Source organism: Symsagittifera roscoffensis, chromosome 6 (genome assembly GCF_963678635.1).
Source record: "Symsagittifera roscoffensis chromosome 6, txSymRosc1.1, whole genome shotgun sequence".
Lineage (NCBI taxonomy): Eukaryota > Metazoa > Xenacoelomorpha > Acoela > Convolutidae > Symsagittifera > Symsagittifera roscoffensis.
Genome location: NC_087067.1, coordinates 32,992,411 through 33,005,244, shown reverse-complemented (window position 1 = coordinate 33,005,244; position 12,834 = coordinate 32,992,411). Strand labels below are relative to the sequence as shown.

General features: G+C 38.4%; 8 non-coding genes across 8 annotated transcripts; all 8 read right to left on the bottom strand.

Moving 5' to 3' along the window:
- Positions 1-547: 547 nt before the first annotated feature.
- On the bottom strand, positions 548-738 carry LOC134849579 (U2 spliceosomal RNA). Its single transcript, XR_010163595.1, has one exon. It is a non-coding gene; the product is annotated as a U2 spliceosomal RNA (small nuclear RNA).
- A 3,172-nt stretch (positions 739-3,910) lies between these two features.
- LOC134849641 (U2 spliceosomal RNA) lies at positions 3,911-4,101 on the bottom strand. Its single transcript, XR_010163655.1, has one exon. It is a non-coding gene; the product is annotated as a U2 spliceosomal RNA (small nuclear RNA).
- Positions 4,102-5,346: 1,245 nt separating this feature from the next.
- On the bottom strand, positions 5,347-5,537 carry LOC134849658 (U2 spliceosomal RNA). The gene has a single exon (XR_010163671.1). It is a non-coding gene; the product is annotated as a U2 spliceosomal RNA (small nuclear RNA).
- A 1,238-nt stretch (positions 5,538-6,775) lies between these two features.
- On the bottom strand, positions 6,776-6,966 carry LOC134849535 (U2 spliceosomal RNA). The gene has a single exon (XR_010163552.1). It is a non-coding gene; the product is annotated as a U2 spliceosomal RNA (small nuclear RNA).
- Positions 6,967-8,215: 1,249 nt separating this feature from the next.
- Positions 8,216-8,406, bottom strand: LOC134849464 (U2 spliceosomal RNA). Its single transcript, XR_010163482.1, has one exon. It is a non-coding gene; the product is annotated as a U2 spliceosomal RNA (small nuclear RNA).
- A 1,249-nt stretch (positions 8,407-9,655) lies between these two features.
- Positions 9,656-9,846, bottom strand: LOC134849463 (U2 spliceosomal RNA). The gene has a single exon (XR_010163481.1). It is a non-coding gene; the product is annotated as a U2 spliceosomal RNA (small nuclear RNA).
- Positions 9,847-11,095: 1,249 nt separating this feature from the next.
- Positions 11,096-11,286, bottom strand: LOC134849755 (U2 spliceosomal RNA). Its single transcript, XR_010163762.1, has one exon. It is a non-coding gene; the product is annotated as a U2 spliceosomal RNA (small nuclear RNA).
- Positions 11,287-12,535: 1,249 nt separating this feature from the next.
- Positions 12,536-12,726, bottom strand: LOC134849643 (U2 spliceosomal RNA). Its single transcript, XR_010163657.1, has one exon. It is a non-coding gene; the product is annotated as a U2 spliceosomal RNA (small nuclear RNA).
- Between the last annotated feature and the right edge of the window lie 108 nt (positions 12,727-12,834).

Sequence of the window (12,834 nt, the reverse complement as noted above, 5' to 3'; positions counted from 1 at the left end):
TCAAATCTATTTGATAAGTTTCTTTGAATGCACTCTGCGACAGCAGAGAGCACCCCATTTTATGAAAAATGCAAGAAAAAAATTTAAGTTAGCTTTTAGGTCGATTTTCTTCCAAAATGGCCGAATTTCAGCTCCCCCCAAAATTTCAACTGATGATTACTCCACGAACACTGAAGCTAAAGAAGTCGTTTTGGGCTCGTTGGAATTGTTCTGAGTCCAAAATTGTGATACGAAATTGAAAAAATAAAATTTAGACAGAAAAGAACAAAAATTTTGAAATTTTCGTTTTTTGCACCACGCTCGATTAGGCTTAACTTTTTGGCATCACCGAGCTTTCAAGAACTCATAACTTTGAACTGGTTCGACGAAATTGGTTCATTTTCTCAATCCCCCAAGATTTTACGATGGTCTTACGATAGAAATAGAAAAATTTGGAAGTCTTAAGTTTTTTGGGCAAGTTATGGCCGTTCGCGCAATTCACCAGGCTCAATTAGACTCTTCATACTGACATCTTCACTCTATTAAGGTAATTTGCAGGTTCAGAATTTTCAGGTGGACTGCTCCCGATGGTAGTGTAAGACCGGGACAATCCGTGAGTCAACTGAAGCAAGCTTCGGTGTTAACTCGGGAAGTAAAAATCAGTTTAATATTGGTGCCAGGCGATGCCCAGCATGCCAGATATTAAGCTGACAAGAACTGTTACTACACATGATCTTAGCCAAAAGGCCGAGAAGCGATAGCTAAACCTTTTCCTAATTTTGGTACATGCCTTGAACACAACAATGAAAAAACAGCTCGCATCATAAAAATTTATTTTTATCCGACTGGGTTGAGAGCTGGGTCGCTCCCGGACCAACTTATGAAAGGTCAAGGGGGAAAGTTGAAAAGAGGTAGCCATAATGACACTTCGCCCTAACAAAACTCCCCTGCTGGCTAGTAAATCTATCGTAAGAGTACAGTAGACTACGTTATAACCATCTGCGTTTGGGCCGTTACATACGACATGGGCTTAACGATGTGGACAAAGACAGAATCTGCGGTTCTGCCTTAGGCATTTGAGTAATTCCGCTTCCATTTATATCCTGACTAGCATATAACTATGTACATTACTTTTAAAACACTCGCCCTCGCGCGAGAGTAGAAATATGCTCTTATACCATGTAAAATTTTGCACGCTCACGTTATAATTTATGCAATTCAAACAAAATTTGAAAAATTGACAATTTTCAGAATTTTTTTGGCCCAATGAGTTTTATGGCCAAATCGGCTAGTCAAATTCTACGGAGCGTGTACAGGGTGTCTTAGATGACCATCTATGGCATGATAGCCGCTCACTCAACGTTAGTGGCATATGGTCGAATACCAGCCAGGATACTGATAGATGCTTTTAGCCAAATTGTTGTAATAAACTTATTAAATAGGTAAGTTTTCAAATCTATTTGATAAGTTTCATTGAATGCACTCTGCGACAGCAGAGAGCATCCCATTTTATGAAAAATGTAAGAAAAAAATTGCACTAACTTAAAAGTTAGCTTTTAGGTCGATTTTCTTCCAAAATGGCCGAATTTCAGCTCCCCCCAAAATTTCAACTGATGATTACTCCACGAACACTGAAGCTAAAGAAGTCGTTTTGGGCTCGTTGGAATTGTTAGATTAGCGTTAGAATTGTTAGAATTGTTAGATAAAGTCGTTTTGGGCTCGTTAGATTAGCTCAAGAAAAACTCGGAAAATCTAATTGTGTGGTAGCCATCGATTTCAGTAAGGCTTTTGACCGTATGGACCGTGATTACATTTTGAACGTTTTAACAGCCATAGGCTGTCCAGAAATCATAACTTCTTTGATATCCATCATATATACTGATACCAAAGCGATGATAGAAATAGGTGGCTACCTATCACGATCAATTAGAGTCGACAATGGGATTAAACAAGGATGCGCTCTTTCGGCGCTTTTGTTCATTTTAGGAATGGAACCTTTACTCCAAGCCATACGCTATAATAATTCTATCAAATCCAACCAAGCACTTAAAATTGTGGCCTACGCCGATGATATTAGTGTTTTCATTAAACGCGCTTGTATCGGAAATTTACTTGATGGAATCAATAAGTTCAATTTGGTATCAAAACTTGCTATAAATGTAGATAAAACCAAAGTTCTGAGTTTAGGTTTCGTGCCTAAACAGTTGAAGAAAGTATCAGCCCTTAAATTATTAGGCATATGCTTAAGCTTGAATGATTCATTGAAAATTAAAACCAAGATATTGGAAGATACGATTAATAATTCAGCTAAATTCAGCTTAAAATGTATGACTCTCCGGGCGCGAAGCCTGAATATTGAGACTTTTGTGACCTCAAGACTCGTATATGTGATGAGGCACTTGGAGTTGACAAAAACTTTCATTGATGGGTTAGAAATGAAATTGATTAACAGTGTATGGCTTGGAGGAAAACATTCAATCAACAAGCAGATCTTATACCTTCCATTCAATAATGGAGGCACAGGCTTCAAAAATTTAAATTTTTATATTGCGGCTGCAAAAATTTTCGACATGGTATCCCTACTTAATACCTTGGGTAGCAACAAAGAAGTGATCTACTTCAAAAAATCTAAGATTTTCAGATCCTTCAAAAATTTCTTAATGAAAAAAAAACATTTTCATTCTCGAGTTTGCTCGAGATAGTTTTCAGCTAGTTCAAAATGGAAAAGTAATTAATCCTATGAAGATGAACATGTCTAGTCTTTATCCAGAGTTGATGCTTCCAAATTATAAAACGAAGGTTATAGCTAGAAAAATTGCGAATTTCTACCCGGATCTTAGTCTATCAGACAAATCTTTGATTTTTCAATTCCTAACCAAAATATGGAAACATAAAAAGTTCACCCCTCTAGATAAAAACATTCTCTACTTATTTTTCTTAAACAGTTATCTGGATAAGCCCAGGAAATGGATTAAAAATTTGGTGGACCACCCCCTTTGTTACTCTTGTGAAAGAGAGTTCGAAACCATGCAACATTTGTTTTTCGCTTGTGAAAACTGCTCTACTTTTAAAGAAAAACTTAATTTCAATTCAATAAAAGATCTGCTTGTTGAAGAAAATGTAATAGGTATGAAATACATTGTAGCTAAGCTGATATCATCATGGTGTCAAGATACATCTGAATATCTCAAAAAACTTGGTTCCATTCCATAAAATGATTATCTTCATGGTGTATTATATTACATTTGATGCCGTATTTCTTTTCTGCTAACTGTAACTAAATATGTGTAACTAATTGCTTTCCTTTTTTGTAATTTGTAATTACAATCGTTAATAAATTATTTGTAAGCCTAATTGTTTGTGATAAACTTATTAAATAGGTAAGTTTTCAAATCTATTTGATAAGTTTCTTTGAATGCACTCTGCGACAGCAGAGAGCACCCCATTTTATGAAAAATGCAAGAAAAAAATTGCACTAACTTAAAAGTTAGCTTTTAGGTCGATTTTCTTCCAAAATGGCCGAATTTCAGCTCCCCCCAAAATTTCAACTGATGATTACTCCACAAACACTGAAGCTAAAGAAGTCGTTTTGGGCTCGTTGGAATTGTTCTGAGTCCAAAATTGTGATACGATATTGAAAAAATAAAATTTAGACAGAAAAGAACAAAAATTTTGAAATTTTCGTTTTTTGCACCACGCTCGATTAGGCTTAACTTTTTGGCATCACCGAGCTTTCAAGAACTCATAACTTTGAACTGGTTCGACGAAATTGGTTCATTTTCTCAGTCCCCCAAGATTTGACGATGGTCTTACGATAGAAATAGAAAAAATTGGAAGTCTTAAGTTTTTTGGGCAAGTTATGGCCGTTCGCGCAATTCACCAGGCTCAATTAGACTCTTCATACTGACATCTTCACTCTATTAAGGTAATTTGCAGGTGGACTGCTCCCGATGGTAGTGTAAGACCGGGACAATCCGTGAGTCAACTGACGCAAGCTTCGGTGTTAACTCGGGAAGTAAAAATCAGTTTAATATTGGTGCCAGGCTATGCCCAGCATGCCAGATATTAAGCTGACAAGAACAGATAGTACACATGATCTTAGCCAAAAGGCCGAGAAGCGATAGCTAAACCGTTTCCTAATTTTGGTACATGCCTTGAACACAACAATGAAAAAACAGCTCGCATCATAAAAATTTATTTTTATCCGACTGGGTTGAGAACTGGGTCGCTCCCGGACCAACTTATGAAAGGTCAAGGGGGAAAGTTGAAAAGAGGTAGCCATAATGACACTTCGCCCTAACAAAACTCCCCTGCTGGCTAGTAAATCTATCGTAAGAGTACAGTAGACTACGTTATAACCATCTGCGTTTGTGCCGTTACATACGACATGGGCTTAACGATGTGGACAAAGACAGAATCTGCGGTTCTGCCTTAGGCATTTGAGTAATTCCGCTTCCATTTATATCCTGACTAGCATATAACTATGTACATTACTTTTAAAACACTCGCCCTCGCGCGAGAGTAGAATTATGCTCTTATACCATGTAAAATTTTGCACGCTCACGTTATAATTTATGCAATTCAAACAAATTTTGAAAAATTGACAATTTTCAGAATTTTTTTGGCCCAATGAGTTTTATGGCCAAATCGGCTGGTCAAAACCTACGGAGCGTGTGCAAGGTGTCTTAGATGACCATCTATGGCATGATAGCCGCTCACTCAACGTTAGTGGCATATGGTCGAATACCAGCCAGGATACTGATAGATGCTTTTAGCCTAATTGTTGTGATAAACTTATTAAATAGGTAAGTTTTCAAATCTATTTGATAAGTTTCTTTGAATTCACTCTGCGACAGCAGAGAGCACTCCATTTTATGAAAAATGCAAGAAAAAAATTGCACTAAAAAGTTAGCTTTTAGGTCGATTTTCTTCCAAAATTGCCGAATTTCAGCTCCCCCCAAAATTTCAAATGATGATTACTCCACAAACACTGAAGCTAAAGAAGTCGTTTTGGGCTCGTTGGAAATGTTCTGAGTGCAAAATTGTGATACGATATTGAAAAAATAAAATTTAGACAGAAAAGAACAAAAATTTTGAAATTTTCGTTTTTTGCACCACGCTCGATTAGGCTTAACTTTTTGGCATCACCGAGCTTTCAAGAACTCATAACTTTGAACTGGTTCGACGAAATTGGTTCATTTTCTCAGTCCCCCAAGATTTGACGATGGTCTTACGGTAGAAATAGAAAAATTTGGAAGTCTTAAGTTTTTTGGGCAAGTTATGGCCGTTCGCGCAATTCACCAGGCTCAATTAGACTCTTCATACTGACATCTTCACTCTATTAAGGTAATTTGCAGGTTCAGAATTTTCAGGTGGACTGCTCCCGATGGTAGTGTAAGACCGGGACAATCCGTGAGTCAACTGAAGCAACCTACGGTGTTAACTCGGGAAGTAAAAATCAGTTTAATATTGGAGCCAGGCTATGCCCAGCATGCCAGATATTAAGCTGACAAGAACAGATACTACACATGATCTTAGCCAAAAGGCCGAGAAGCGATAGCTAAACCTTTTCCTAATTTTGGTACATGCCTTGAACACAACAATGAAAAAACAGCTCGCATCATAAAAATTTATTTTTATCCGAACGGGTTGAGAGCTGGGTCGCTCCCGGACCAACTTATGAAAGGTCAAGGGGGAAAGTTGAAAAGAGGTAGCCATAATGACACTTCGCCCTAACAAAACTCCCCTGCTGGCTAGTAAATCTATCGTAAGAGTACAGTAGACTACGTTATAACCATCTGCGTTTGGGCTGTTACATACGACATGGGCTTAACGATGTGGACAAAGACAGAATCTGCGGTTCTGCCTTAGGCATTTGAGTAATTCCGCTTCCATTTATATCCTGACTAGCATATAACTATGTACATTACTTTTAAAACACTAGCCCTCGCGCGAGAGTAGAAATATGCTCTTATACCATGTAAAATTTTGCACGCTCACGTTATAATTTATGCAATTCAAACAAAATTTGAAAAATTGACAATTTTGAGAATTTTTTTGGCCCAATGAGTTTTATGGCCAAATCGGCTGGTCAAAACCTACGGAGCGTGTACAGGGTGTCTTAGATGACCATCTATGGCATGATAGCCGCTCACTCAACGTTAGTGGCATATGGTCGAATACCAGCCAGGATACTGATAGATGCTTTTAGCCTAATTGTTGTGATAAACTTATTAAATAGGTAAGTTTTCAAATCTATTTGATAAGTTTCTTTGAATGCACTCTGCGACAGCAGAGAGCACCCCATTTTATGAAAAATGCAAGAAAAAAATTTAAGTTAGCTTTTAGGTCGATTTTCTTCCAAAATGGCCGAATTTCAGCTCCCCCCAAAATTTCAACTGATGATTACTCCACGAACACTGAAGCTAAAGAAGTCGTTTTGGGCTCGTTTGAATTGTTCTGAGTCCAAAATTGTGATACAAAATTGAAAAAATAAAATTTAGGCAGAAAAGAACAAAAATTTTGAAATTTTCGTTTTTTGCACCACGCTCGATTAGGCTTAACTTTTTGGCATCACCGAGCTTTCAAGAACTCATAACTTTGAACTGGTTCCACGAAATTGGTTCATTTTCTCAGTCCCCCAAGATTTGACGATGGTCTTACGATAGAAATAGAAAAATTTGGAAGTCTTAAGTTTTTTGGGCAAGTTATGGCCGTTCGCGCAATTCACCAGGCTCAATTAGACTCTTCATACTGACATCTTCACTCTATTAAGGTAATTTGCAGGTTCAGAATTTTCAGGTGGACTGCTCCCGATGGTAGTGTAAGACCGGGACAATCCGTGAGTCAACTGAAGCAAGCTTCGGTGTTAACTCGGGAAGTAAAAATCAGTTTAATATTGGTGCCAGGCTATGCCCAGCATGCCAGATATTAAGCTGACAAGAACAGATACTACACATGATCCCAGCCAAAAGGCCGAGAAGCGATAGCTAAACCTTTTCCTAATTTTGGTACATGCCTTGAACACAACAATGAAAAAACAGCTCGCATCATAAAAATTTATTTTTATCCGACTGGGTTGAGAGCTGGGTCGCTCCCGGACCAACTTATGAAAGGTCAAGGGGGAAAGTTGAAAAGAGGTAGCCATAATGACACTTCGCCCTAACAAAACTCCCCTGCTGGCTAGTAAATCTATCGTAAGAGTACAGTAGACTACGTTATAACCATCTGCGTTTGGGCCGTTACATACGACATGGGCTTAACGATGTGGACAAAGACAGAATCTGCGGTTCTGCCTTAGGCATTTGAGTAATTCCGCTTCCATTTATATCCTGACTAGCATATAACTATGTACATTACTTTTAAAACACTCGCCCTCGCGCGAGAGTAGAAATATGCTCTTATACCATGTAAAATTTTGCACGCTCACGTTATAATTTATGCAATTCAAACAAAATTTGAAAAATTGACAATTTTCAGAATTTTTTTGGCCCAATGAGTTTTATGGCCAAATCGGCTGGTCAAATTCTACGGAGCGTGTACAGGGTGTCTTAGATGACCATCTATGGCATGATAGCCGCTCACTCAACGTTAGTGGCATATGGTCGAATACCAGCCAGGATACTGATAGATGCTTTTAGCCAAATTGTTGTAATAAACTTATTAAATAGGTAAGTTTTCAAATCTATTTGATAAGTTTCATTGAATGCACTCTGCGACAGCAGAGAGCATCCCATTTTATGAAAAATGCAAGAAAAAAATTGCACTAACTTAAAAGTTAGCTTTTAGGTCGATTTTCTTCCAAAATGGCCGAATTTCAGCTCCCCCCAAAATTTCAACTGATGATTACTCCACGAACACTGAAGCTAAAGAAGTCGTTTTGGGCTCGTTGGAATTGTTCTGAGTCCAAAATTGTGATCCGATATTGAAAAAATAAAATTTAGACAGAAAAGAACAAAAATTTTGAAATTTTCGTTTTTTGCACCACGCTCGATTAGGCTTAACTTTTTGGCATCACCGAGCTTTCAAGAACTAATAACTTTGAACTGGTTCGACGAAATTGGTTCATTTTCTCAGTCCCCCAAGATTTGACGATGGTCTTACGATAGAAATAGAAAAATTTGGAAGTTTTAAGTTTTTTGGGCAAGTTATGGCCGTTCGCGCAATTCACCAGGCTCAATTAGACTCTTCATACTGACATCTTCACTCTATTAAGGTAATTTGCAGGTTCAGAATTTTCAGGTGGACTGCTCCCGATGGTAGTGTAAGACCGGGACAATCCGTGAGTCAACTGAAGCAAGCTTCGGTGTTAACTCGGGAAGTAAAAATCAGTTTAATATTGGTGCCAGGCTATGCCCAGCATGCCAGATATTAAGCTGACAAGAACAGATACTACACATGATCCTAGCCAAAAGGCCGAGAAGCGATAGCTAAACCTTTTCCTAATTTTGGTACATGCCTTGAACCCAACAATGAAAAAACAGCTCGCATCATAAAAATTTATTTTTATCCGACTGGGTTGAGAGCTGGGTCGCTCCCGGACCAACTTATGAAAGGTCAAGGGGGAAAGTTGAAAAGAGGTAGCCATAATGACACTTCGCCCTAACAAAACTCCCCTGCTGGCTAGTAAATCTATCGTAAGAGTACAGTAGACTACGTTATAACCATCTGCGTTTGGGCCGTTACATACGACATGGGCTTAACGATGTGGACAAAGACAGAATCTGCGGTTCTGCCTTAGGCATTTGAGTAATTCCGCTTCCATTTATATCCTGACTAGCATATAACTATGTACATTACTTTTAAAACACTCGCCCTCGCGCGAGAGTAGAAATATGCTCTTATACCATGTAAAATTTTGCACGCTCACGTTATAATTTATGCAATTTAAACAAAATTTGAAAAATTGACAATTTTCAGAATTTTTTTGGCCCAATGAGTTTTATGGCCAAATCGGCTGGTCAAATTCTACGGAGCGTGTACAGGGTGTCTTAGATGACCATCTATGGCATGATAGCCGCTCACTCAACGTTAGTGGCATATGGTCGAATACCAGCCAGGATACTGATAGATGCTTTTAGCCAAATTGTTGTAATAAACTTATTAAATAGGTAAGTTTTCAAATCTATTTGATAAGTTTCATTGAATGCACTCTGCGACAGCAGAGAGCATCCCATTTTATGAAAAATGTAAGAAAAAAATTGCACTAACTTAAAAGTTAGCTTTTAGGTCGATTTTCTTCCAAAATGGCCGAATTTCAGCTCCCCCCAAAATTTCAACTGATGATTACTCCACGAACACTGAAGCTAAAGAAGTAGTTTTGGGCTCGTTGGAATTGTTCTGAGTCCAAAATTGTGATACGATATTGAAAAAATAAAATTTAGACAGAAAAGAACAAAAATTTTGAAATTTTCGTTTTTTGCACCACGCTCGATTAGGCTTAACTTTTTGGCATCACCGAGCTTTCAAGAACTCATAACTTTGAACTGGTTCGACGAAATTGGTTCATTTTCTCAGTCCCCCAAGATTTGACGATGGTCTTACGATAGAAATAGAAAAATTTGGAAGTATTAAGTTTTTTGGGCAAGTTATGGCCGTTCGCGCAATTCACCAGGCTCAATTAGACTCTTCATACTGACATCTTCACTCTATTAAGGTAATTTGCAGGTTCAGAATTTTCAGGTGGACTGCTCCCGATGGTAGTGTAAGACCGGGACAATCCGTGAGTCAACTGAAGCAAGCTTCGGTGTTAACTCGGGAAGTAAAAATCAGTTTAATATTGGTGCCAGGCTATGCCCAGCATGCCAGATATTAAGCTGACAAGAACAGATACTACACATGATCCTAGCCAAAAGGCCGAGAAGCGATAGCTAAACCTTTTCCTAATTTTGGTACATGCCTTGAACCCAACAATGAAAAAACAGCTCGCATCATAAAAATTTATTTTTATCCGACTGGGTTGAGAGCTGGGTCGCTCCCGGACCAACTTATGAAAGGTCAAGGGGGAAAGTTGAAAAGAGGTAGCCATAATGACACTTCGCCCTAACAAAACTCCCCTGCTGGCTAGTAAATCTATCGTAAGAGTACAGTAGACTACGTTATAACCATCTGCGTTTGGGCCGTTACATACGACATGGGCTTAACGATGTGGACAAAGACAGAATCTGCGGTTCTGCCTTAGGCATTTGAGTAATTCCGCTTCCATTTATATCCTGACTAGCATATAACTATGTACATTACTTTTAAAACACTCGCCCTCGCGCGAGAGTAGAAATATGCTCTTATACCATGTAAAATTTTGCACGCTCACGTTATAATTTATGCAATTTAAACAAAATTTGAAAAATTGACAATTTTCAGAAATTTTTTGGCCCAATGAGTTTTATGGCCAAATCGGCTGGTCAAATTCTACGGAGCGTGTACAGGGTGTCTTAGATGACCATCTATGGCATGATAGCCGCTCACTCAACGTTAGTGGCATATGGTCGAATACCAGCCAGGATACTGATAGATGCTTTTAGCCAAATTGTTGTAATAAACTTATTAAATAGGTAAGTTTTCAAATCTATTTGATAAGTTTCATTGAATGCACTCTGCGACAGCAGAGAGCATCCCATTTTATGAAAAATGTAAGAAAAAAATTGCACTAACTTAAAAGTTAGCTTTTAGGTCGATTTTCTTCCAAAATGGCCGAATTTCAGCTCCCCCCAAAATTTCAACTGATGATTACTCCACGAACACTGAAGCTAAAGAAGTAGTTTTGGGCTCGTTGGAATTGTTCTGAGTCCAAAATTGTGATACGATATTGAAAAAATAAAATTTAGACAGAAAAGAACAAAAATTTTGAAATTTTCGTTTTTTGCACCACGCTCGATTAGGCTTAACTTTTTGGCATCACCGAGCTTTCAAGAACTCATAACTTTGAACTGGTTCGACGAAATTGGTTCATTTTCTCAGTCCCCCAAGATTTGACGATGGTCTTACGATAGAAATAGAAAAATTTGGAAGTCTTAAATTTTTTGGGCAAGTTATGGCCGTTCGCGCAATTCACCAGGCTCAATTAGACTCTTCATACTGACATCTTCACTCTATTAAGGTAATTTGCAGGTTCAGAACTTTCAGGTGGACTGCTCCCGATGGTAGTGTAAGACCGGGGCAATCCGTGAGTCAACTAAAGCAAGCTTCGGTGTTTACTCGGGAAGTGAAAATCAGGTTAATATTGGAGCCAGGCTATGCCCAGCATGCCAGATATTAAGCTTTCAAGAACAGATACTACACATGATCTTAGCCAAAAGGCCGAGAAGCGATAGCTAAACCTTTTCCTAATTTTGGTAAATGCCTTGAACACAACAATGAAAAAACAGCTCGCATCATAAAAATTTATTTTTATCCGACTGGGTTGAGAGCTGGGTCGCTCCCGGACCAACTTATGAAAGGTCAAGGGGGAAAGCTGAAAAGAGGTAGCCATAATGACACTTCGCCCTAACAAAACTCCCCTGCTGGCTAGTAAATCTATCGTAAGAGTACAGTAGACTACGTTATAACCATCTGCGTTTGTGCCGTTACATACGACATGGGCTTAACGATGTGGACAAAGACAGAATCTGCGGTTCTGCCTTAGGCATTTGAGTAATTCCGCTTCCATTTATATCCTGACTAGCATATAACTATGTACATTACTTTTAAAACACTCGCCCTCGCGCGAGAGTAGAAATATGCTCTTATACCATGTAAAATTTTGCACGCTCACGTTATAATTTATGCAATTCAAACAAAATTTGAAAAATTGACAATTTTGAGAAGTTTTTTGGCCCAATGAGTTTTATGGCCAAATCGGCTGGTCAAAACCTACGGAGCGTGTACAGGGTGTCTTAGATGACCATCTATGGCATGATAGCCGCTCACTCAACGTTAGTGGCATATGGTCGAATACCAGCCAGGATACTGATAGATGCTTTTAGCCTAATTGTTGTGATAAACTTATTAAATAGGTAAGTTTTCAAATATATTTGATAAGTTTCTTTGAATGCACTCTGCGACAGCAGAGAGCACCCCATTTTATGAAAAGTGCAAGAAAAAAATTGCACTAACTTAAAAGTTAGCTTTTAGGTCGATTTTCTTCCAAAATGGCCGAATTTCAGCTCCCCCCAAAATTTCAACTGATGATTACTCCACGAACACTGAAGCTAAAGAAGTCGTTTTGGGCTCGTTGGAATTGTTCTGAGTCCAAAATTGTGATACGATATTGAAAAAATAAAATTTAGACAGACAAGAACAAAAATTCTGAAATTTTCGTTTTTTGCACCACGCTCGATAAGGCTTAACTTTTTGGCATCACCGAGCTTTCAAGAACTCATAACTTTGAACTGGTTCGACGAAATTGGTTCATTTTCTCAGTCCCCCAAGATTTGACGATGGTCTTACGATAGTAATAGAAAAATTTGGAAGTCTTAAGTTTTTTGGGCAAGTTATGGCCGTTCGCGCAATTCACCAGGCTCAATTAGACTCTTCATACTGACATCTTCACTCTATTAAGGTAATTTGCAGGTTCAGAATTTTCAGGTGGACTGCTCCCGATGGTAGTGTAAGACCGGGACAATCCGTGAGTCAACTGAAGCAAGCTTCGGTGTTAACTCGGGAAGTAAAAATCAGTTTAATATTGGTGCCAGGCTATGACAAGCATGCCAGATATTAAGCTGACAAGAACAGATAATACACATGATCTTAGCCAAAAGGCCGAGAAGCGATAACTAAACCTTTTCCTAATTTTGGTACATGCCTTGAACACAACAATGAAAAAACAGCTCGCATCATAAAAATTTATATTTATCCGACTGGGTTGAGAGCTGGGTTGCT